Source organism: Oryzias latipes, chromosome 1 (genome assembly GCF_002234675.1).
Source record: "Oryzias latipes chromosome 1, ASM223467v1".
Taxonomy (NCBI): Eukaryota; Metazoa; Chordata; class Actinopteri; order Beloniformes; family Adrianichthyidae; genus Oryzias; species Oryzias latipes.
In genome coordinates, this window is record NC_019859.2 from 15,424,556 (window position 1) to 15,431,795 (window position 7,240).

General features: G+C 39.8%; 1 protein-coding gene and 1 long non-coding RNA gene across 3 annotated transcripts in view; one reads left to right on the forward strand and one right to left on the reverse strand.

Moving 5' to 3' along the window:
* The window catches only part of fbxo41 (F-box protein 41), a 46,857-nt gene extending 40,896 nt beyond the window's left edge, over nt 1-5,961 (reverse strand). Inside the window, exon 1 of one of the 2 annotated variants that reach the window (XM_020703410.2) lies at nt 5,843-5,961. The gene's annotated coding sequence lies outside the window, so the exon portion shown is untranslated. Of the gene's footprint in view, nt 1-5,293; nt 5,412-5,842 lie in introns of those variants that run through there. The other variant, XM_023957195.1, reaches the window with a different exon arrangement.
* Nucleotides 5,571-6,472, forward strand: LOC110015156. The gene is made up of 2 exons (XR_002290279.2): nt 5,571-5,825; nt 5,935-6,472. It is a non-coding gene; the product is annotated as an uncharacterized LOC110015156 (long non-coding RNA).
* The last annotated feature ends 768 nt before the right edge of the window (nt 6,473-7,240 follow it).

A 7,240-nucleotide genomic window follows, 5' to 3' on the forward strand; every position in this document is an offset into this window, starting at 1 on the left:
ACATTTTCAACCCAGCTTTAAACCCCATTCAATGGTATTCTGTCATCTAAGCCGTGTTCTCAAAGAATTTAGGCTTTATAAAATAAAGAATCCTATATATTTAAAGAATAGTACATGTATATTACTGTCTGAGTTTTGCACCTGTATTAAAAGATCTTAAAGCAAAAGTTCAAAGATTTATACTGATAGTGTCAGGAACTGGTGGTGTAGGACCCATTATGCAGGAGACTGGGCTTGCTGGCAGAAACTAGTTAATCATCTGAAGCATTAGGAAAAACCCATGGAGAACCAAAAAGATGGAAAAGAAGAGCAGACGACCTGATAATGAAGAACTGAAAACCAAATCCATAAATACACTGAGTATCATTAACAAAATCAAGACAGCTGTGAATGATTGGCAACCTAAACTTGGTGCGACTGACGGAGGGAGAACATGACCAAAACCAAGAGCACAACTGAAAAACCAAACTACAGCTCAGAATCCTCACAGATGGTGTCCATGTAAGGACTTGACAGATGTGGAATGTCGAAAATGTTCACCTTTTTTGTCTTTAACAAAGCACAATTTCCCACGTCTACAATAGCAACTAGTTTAGGGGTAAGCTTAAAACAAGCAATAACAAGGAAAGATTTAAAAAAAATGTATAGTGTAAATAAATCCAGAAAGTACATAGTACATGAAAAATGATCCTAATAGTTATCTATCAGAGCACCACACTTGTCCATTCACAAAACATGTTCTGACTTTTTCTAGATTTTAATTTCTTCTGATTCACACTATGGCATTTTTTTCAAAATGTATTTTGCTTCCATTACTTCCTTACGTCTCTTAACTTAGTTACAATTCATTTATTCAAAATTCTAAGTTATATCACTTGAAATGGGAAATTATCCTTCAAGTAAAGAACAAATCACATAATTTCTTCCATAATATTATAATGTGATTATTGATTATGATGAATCCACAAGCACGTGTGGTTCCTGCAGTGTTCAAATGGATGAAAGCGAAACTTTCAAATTTTAATTTATTAGGCTCGTCTAGCAGACATCTTTTCCATATTTATTATTAGAGTTTAATGTCCCAACATGCTGGGTGTGATTGAGATTCAGAGAGGTCAGAGAAGCGTTTCCACAATGAACTTAACAAACCACGTCTCTGTAAACACTAATGCTGTGTTTATATCGCCCTCGGCAACGCGTGTTCAAGCCATGAAAAGTCAAAGTAGAAGTGTGTAAATGCACATTTTGGACTTCCATGTTCAAAACTCTCGAAAGTCAGTTTTGGGGCAAATTGTCCGGCTATTGAACACGCAACCGAGGTTAAACCAGTTGAACTTTGACCAATCAGGGACTTGGATTTGGTAATGACGTATGGATGGCATTCCTTTTAATTTAATGTTTGAAATTGATCAAGGTGAAATTGATAGTTGTGGTTTGCGCCCAGTTGGAATATATATCACCAAATCTTTCATATTAGAGCTGTGAAACAAAAAGCCAGGAGCAAGATTTGCAACCACTTCAACATCTCGCACCCTGCCTCTTCCATCTGTAGGTGGCAGACATGATCTAGTATCGGGTCGTGACAGAGTAGTGTGAACACCGTCAGCTGAAACGTGTTTAAGAATGAGCGTGTTCTTGAACATGCATCACATGGCCAGTGTGATCGTAGCTCTACACTGTTGTTGACGAAGGTTATGTGACCAAAGCCAAAAGCAAGAAGTTGTCCACATTGAGAAAATAGCACATCACAGATCATGCATTTTTTATATTTAATATTCCTTTACACCTTCACCACTCTCAGTCCTTAATCAAGTGTTCCAAATTAGCATAATGGAAAATATGTTTTTTCACATCTGATGCTTAGAACTAAACGTGTTCATAATTATAGCTTTCATAACCTCCAAATTTTCATCTTGGCAGTTCCAACCTCAGCATCATTTTACCACATTCACTGACTCTAAACATGTCCAAACTGTTGATCTCCAAAACATCTCAACTTCATCTTTTCAATAGTACAGTCAAAATTGAATATGGAATGTATGGTACATATGGCATATTACAAATACCTGTTAGAAAGATTTTATTGAGGGACCATGCAAATCTTAAGAACAGGGCTTCCCGACACTCGTCCTGGAGATCTACCACCCTGACAGTTTTCCGGCTCTTTCTTGCTCGCTGCTTACCTTGATCCAGTGTGTTCAGTCAATCAAGAGGTAGAAAACACCCGAGTAAGCTTATCAGCAGCTTTAATAACCTGTTCAGATTCAATATGAGACTGACCTGTACTGGATAGTATGTGCCAAAGGCACTGGGAGATCCTTTTAGCTTAGCTTTCACATGTCGTCATGTTTTAATGTGATTTAATGGACTGTTTGTTTTTGTAGAATGATTCTGATTAATAGTTATACTAATATTTTTACTATTTATTTATTTATTTATTTATTTATTTATTTATTCATGTAAAGCCCTTTGAGGTGTCTGTAGCAGGAAATGTGCTCTATAAATAAATTTGAATTTGAAGTGTTTTCATAAAAAAGTCTTTGATGCTTCCATTACTCAATTCACTACACACTATATATCTCTACATTTCTACATCTATTTCTGCTAATGTATTCGGTTCTGTCACATGTTCTTTTTAAATAAAAAACATGTTTTTGCAAATGAAAAGTTGAAGTCTAGTACTAGGGATAGAAAGGGTGTCTGTCTGAAACCTGCTTCCACAAAAAGGGAGAGTCTTGATGCATCAAAGCTTTTAAAGCACTCCTATCTCTTCTTGCAGGCCTCACAATTAAACATGATTCTTGGTCTCTAAGTGACGGTTGAGAGAGCACAATTTTACAAGCAGATGCTATAACAGCAGTCAGGAGATTCCTGAGCCAGCTGCGTTCAAAATCAATTCTGTCATACTTAAAGTAAAAAGAGAGAGGGAATAATAAAATCATAATAAGGAGCTAAACGAAATTAGTCACAGCGACAATAAAATAATGCAAATGTTGAGTAGAGCGCTGCATTTTTTTAATCAACAATCTACAGTCTATGTCTTAAAATATTGTGATTTTTATAGTATTGTCTGCAGTCTTGTATTTCATTTCCACTTTAGGCAGAGAAATGGGAAACACTCGGACAAACAGACCCAAGAAACCATCATGGGATGCCTGGTTATGTGATAATTGCCTATTGTGTGCGATCAGTGTAAACTTTTGTGCACCTTTGTTCTAGTCTGAGCTGACACTCGTAGACAACTGTCAGCATGAGAAACTTAACCTATTTAATTAAAAAGTAAATCAATGTACGGAATCTTTTAAAGCCTTTACTTGAGGGATCAAATGGAAACAATCTATCTGCGTTGAGATGTAAATGTTAGTATTATAATGACACTGTTCTTTGCTGAAAGTTAAGTGTTAAGAGCCTGCAACCAGCAGGCAACTCTAAACCAGAGATTTTAACCTTTTTGTGTATCCTGGGAACTTTATTCGTTATACAATGTGGGACTCTGTGCTGATGATTCTTTAAAAAGACATAAACCAAACATATGATGACTGACTATTCAATGAAATCAATATTTGAATCCCTAAACAAACTTTCAAACTCAGACATGAACTCTTTTGTTTAAAGCTTTTCCTGTTTCCTGTTTTTTAGTGCGCCTGCGCCAATGTTGATGCAGTGACCTCACAAAGTTTTCTGCCACAACGGCTGAGAAGGCTCGACTGATTTAACTGAACCTTCCCTGAGTTCAAACTGACAGAAGTGAGACTTGTAGCCCATTCATCCATATTCAGAACCAACTTTTTCCCTTTCTGGGTCACAGGGCTGCTGGAGCAAACCCAGCTACTATTGGATGAAGGTGAGCTACACCCTGAACAAGTCGCCAGTCTGTTACAGAGCCAATAAAATCACACTCACATGCACACCTGGCACACAGGTTCGATTCCCGCCTTGCACGCCCATGAGTCGAAGTGTCCTTGGGCAAGACACTGAACCCCACCTTGCCTCTGGTGGTAGGCGGGCGCCTGTGTTTGGCAGCGGAGCGACCACCAGTGTGTGACTGTGTGTGTGAATGTGTGTGTGACTGGGTGAATGGGTCTGTGACTGTAAAGCGCTTTGTCCTTGTAGGAAGAAAGGCGCTATATAAGTATACGCCATTTACCATTTACCATATTACAAACACCAAATAACCTATGAGGCATGTTTTTGGACTAGGGCTGTGAAGATTCATTAACTTAATTGATGAATCAATTATCGATTCTGGAAAATACCATTTGGTTTGAGGTTTATTTCACTATAACGTAAAAAAGGACAAAATGCATTAGAGCGGACAACACACATGTGATGGCAGCAAAACAGGATGAAGCCATCATTCCAGTCCAATTTAGGGAAACACTTTGAATTTAGCAAAGAGGCGTGACAATACAGTGTGGTAGAATGTTCTAATAATGTTCCCTTTGGATTATTGGAGGTGGAAAAACTACAGTGGGCTGAACTTTATGAAACTAAAATGTGAATGGATTTGCCAGTTACTCTTGCTTACTTGTTTGTTTCTTCACATAATTTACTCTTGATTATCTTGCAAGAAAAATGCAAGGAATCTGGAAAACTTCAGCAGCACTGTTGAGTGCCAGGTATTTATTTATCTCTGAGTCACAATGGTTGGATTTTTGGCTAAAGATGTCCTGGACCGATTTTAGGTCAGTGATTGGGAATCAATGATAAGAATCAAATCGTTAAAATGAATGGTTACATCCCTATTTTGGACTTAGAGAGGAAGCCCGGAGAAACTCCACACAGAAAAGTCCCAGCCGGGATTTGATCCAGGGCCTTCACACTAACCGCTAAGGTCCCACGCAGCCCAGACTGCAACATGCTTTGCTGCAACATGTCAAACACCCTCATCAAGTTTTTAAGGTATGCACTTTAATTATCAAATGCTCTAGAGTGAGCAGTACTCCACCAGCTCTGCTAAGTAGCTGTCAGGGAACCCCTGGTAGGGAATCGTTGCTTCCGTCGGCTGCAACTTTAGCATTCAGCTGCCCATTTGCATAATGAGAATTATTCTAGATTTTAAATGTCATTAAAACTTAATTTCTCTAGTGCCAAAATTAATGCATGAACTTTAGTGAAGTGGGTCTACCAGTGGATCAGTGGAAGTCCACTGACTCATGGTGACAAACATCTGCCTCAGTTGTTTGGCTGTTTGTTTTAGTGGATGCTTTCGGAGCAAACCAAACAACTGAACACATCAGACCATCAACCAGTGTGACAATGCAAAGCATGCAAAGTTAGACAGTGTGCATACTCTAAGGAGAGCATCCTCATCATCCTGAACGTGCCTGCAGGTCCTCCTCCGACACTTGCAGGCCAGGCGGACCGGCTGAGCTTCTCCGGTGAGCTGCGGACAGCCAACACCTCAGCGCTGACAGCCATCAGTCCTCACATCTGCACTGCACATGGATGGGCGCGCGGCGTTCTCATCATGTGGGTGTGGACGGGCTGCATCTCCGTCCTGACATTCGGGGACCAACGCTAACGCAGCGACAACGAAAAACGCACCGGACCAGCCCGGGGGGTTCGCGCGGACGCAGCTGAGCCCTCCCGTGACAAGACACGAGCGGCAAACCGGGCATGCCCGCCACCCCACCCCATCCCCGGTTTCTCCCCTGTTTTCACAGTGGCTCCGTGGCTGGACCGGACTCCCGACGTCGCGCATGAATTGAAACCGCAGCAGAACTGGCGTCACGTTAGTGAGCTGCGGGCATGATGCACGGACGACCGGCCACGCACACGCCGCTGCAGAGGAGGGGGTTATCCAAAGACTGCGAAAGAAAAAGGTGCGTTTTTTACTCACCTAGCAATCTTCTCCCCATTTTTTTTTTTATTTTTTCGCCAATCAAGGACCCGCTTGTGCCGTCAGTGACGTCACGCAGCCCCTTTCTGCAGCAGAGAGCGGGCCCGCAGTGGAGGACCAGACCGGAGCAGGGAGGAGAGACAGGGCGGAAGGAGGAGAGAAGAGGATGATGGACAGAAGACGCAGGTTCGCTTCTGAAATAAATTTAGAAAAAAGAAAATATCCATTCACATTGAAGCACAGAGAATGGCTGAGTAAACCCATGAAAGTTGTAAAAGGTGACACCAAACAACCAGAAATGGAGACAAAAAAATACAAGAGTGATTCTATAATTAGGGGTTTAAGTCATATCCATATTTATCAGTTTGATCAACTACTGACTTCAGCCAATGAATGAAGATTCAGACGTCTGATTTATTTTCACAAAAACAGTAATAAGAAATATTATCAGATGCTTACTTCCCAAAATAAATAAAAGCCTGTGAAAAGAAAGTAAATCTTCTGTGTCCCTTGATATGATCATGTCAAAAACTCAGCTTGGCATGACAATAATCTCCTACATCATGTTTTCCTTTTTTCTAACTGTGTGTGTGGGGGTACTTTTTTGAAAAGAATCTTACCACATTGGCAGATTAAAAAAATAAATTAAAAAAATAAGCAAGATCTGCCAATGGTGTAAGAAAAAAGGAATTCTTATGTTTTAAGAAAACAATTCTAGTCACAAAGCAATGTTTTCTCAAAGTAAAATTATTTAGGTATTAAAAAACTTTCTTGATAAGAAAGTTTTTCTTGCAAGACAAGTTTTCTTAAAATAATGGTATTTTTTTAGTGCCTTTAGATCCAGTTTTTGCAGTGAACACAATGTTATTGGCTAAATGAGGCCAAAGAAAGTTGGGTGAGATGGTAAATGAAATGTGTTTAAAGACAACATCAGGCTGTCTGATGACTTGGAGTCAGTATAGGGTGGCGAATATTGCTGCACAAACAACACAGAAAGCTGAGAGAGATGAAAATATCAGTGGACTTGCATGTAGGAGCTTAAGCACCACTTCCTGGTGGAAGAAAAGAGGTGCAACTGGAACTGTTCTCCTACTGTATATAGAAGGGAATACTTTTGTATCATTTAATCATGTATATAGCAAATAAAAAGCAACATTTAAGGGGATTTATTGTAAATTTAGTGTAGCCTTGTCCCTAAACATGAAGTAAGAAGGGTACACCTGTGACAGATTCCCTCTCTATCACAGGTATGCTCAAATAAAAAGTGATCAGGCTCATGATCAACTCCTAAACTGACCATCTAACCTAATTATCCAGGTTTTGCAGATGAATGAACCTGAAACATGCAGAGGTGACCCATTAAGACAAGTGGAAAACATGCATACACAGAATTGCTTT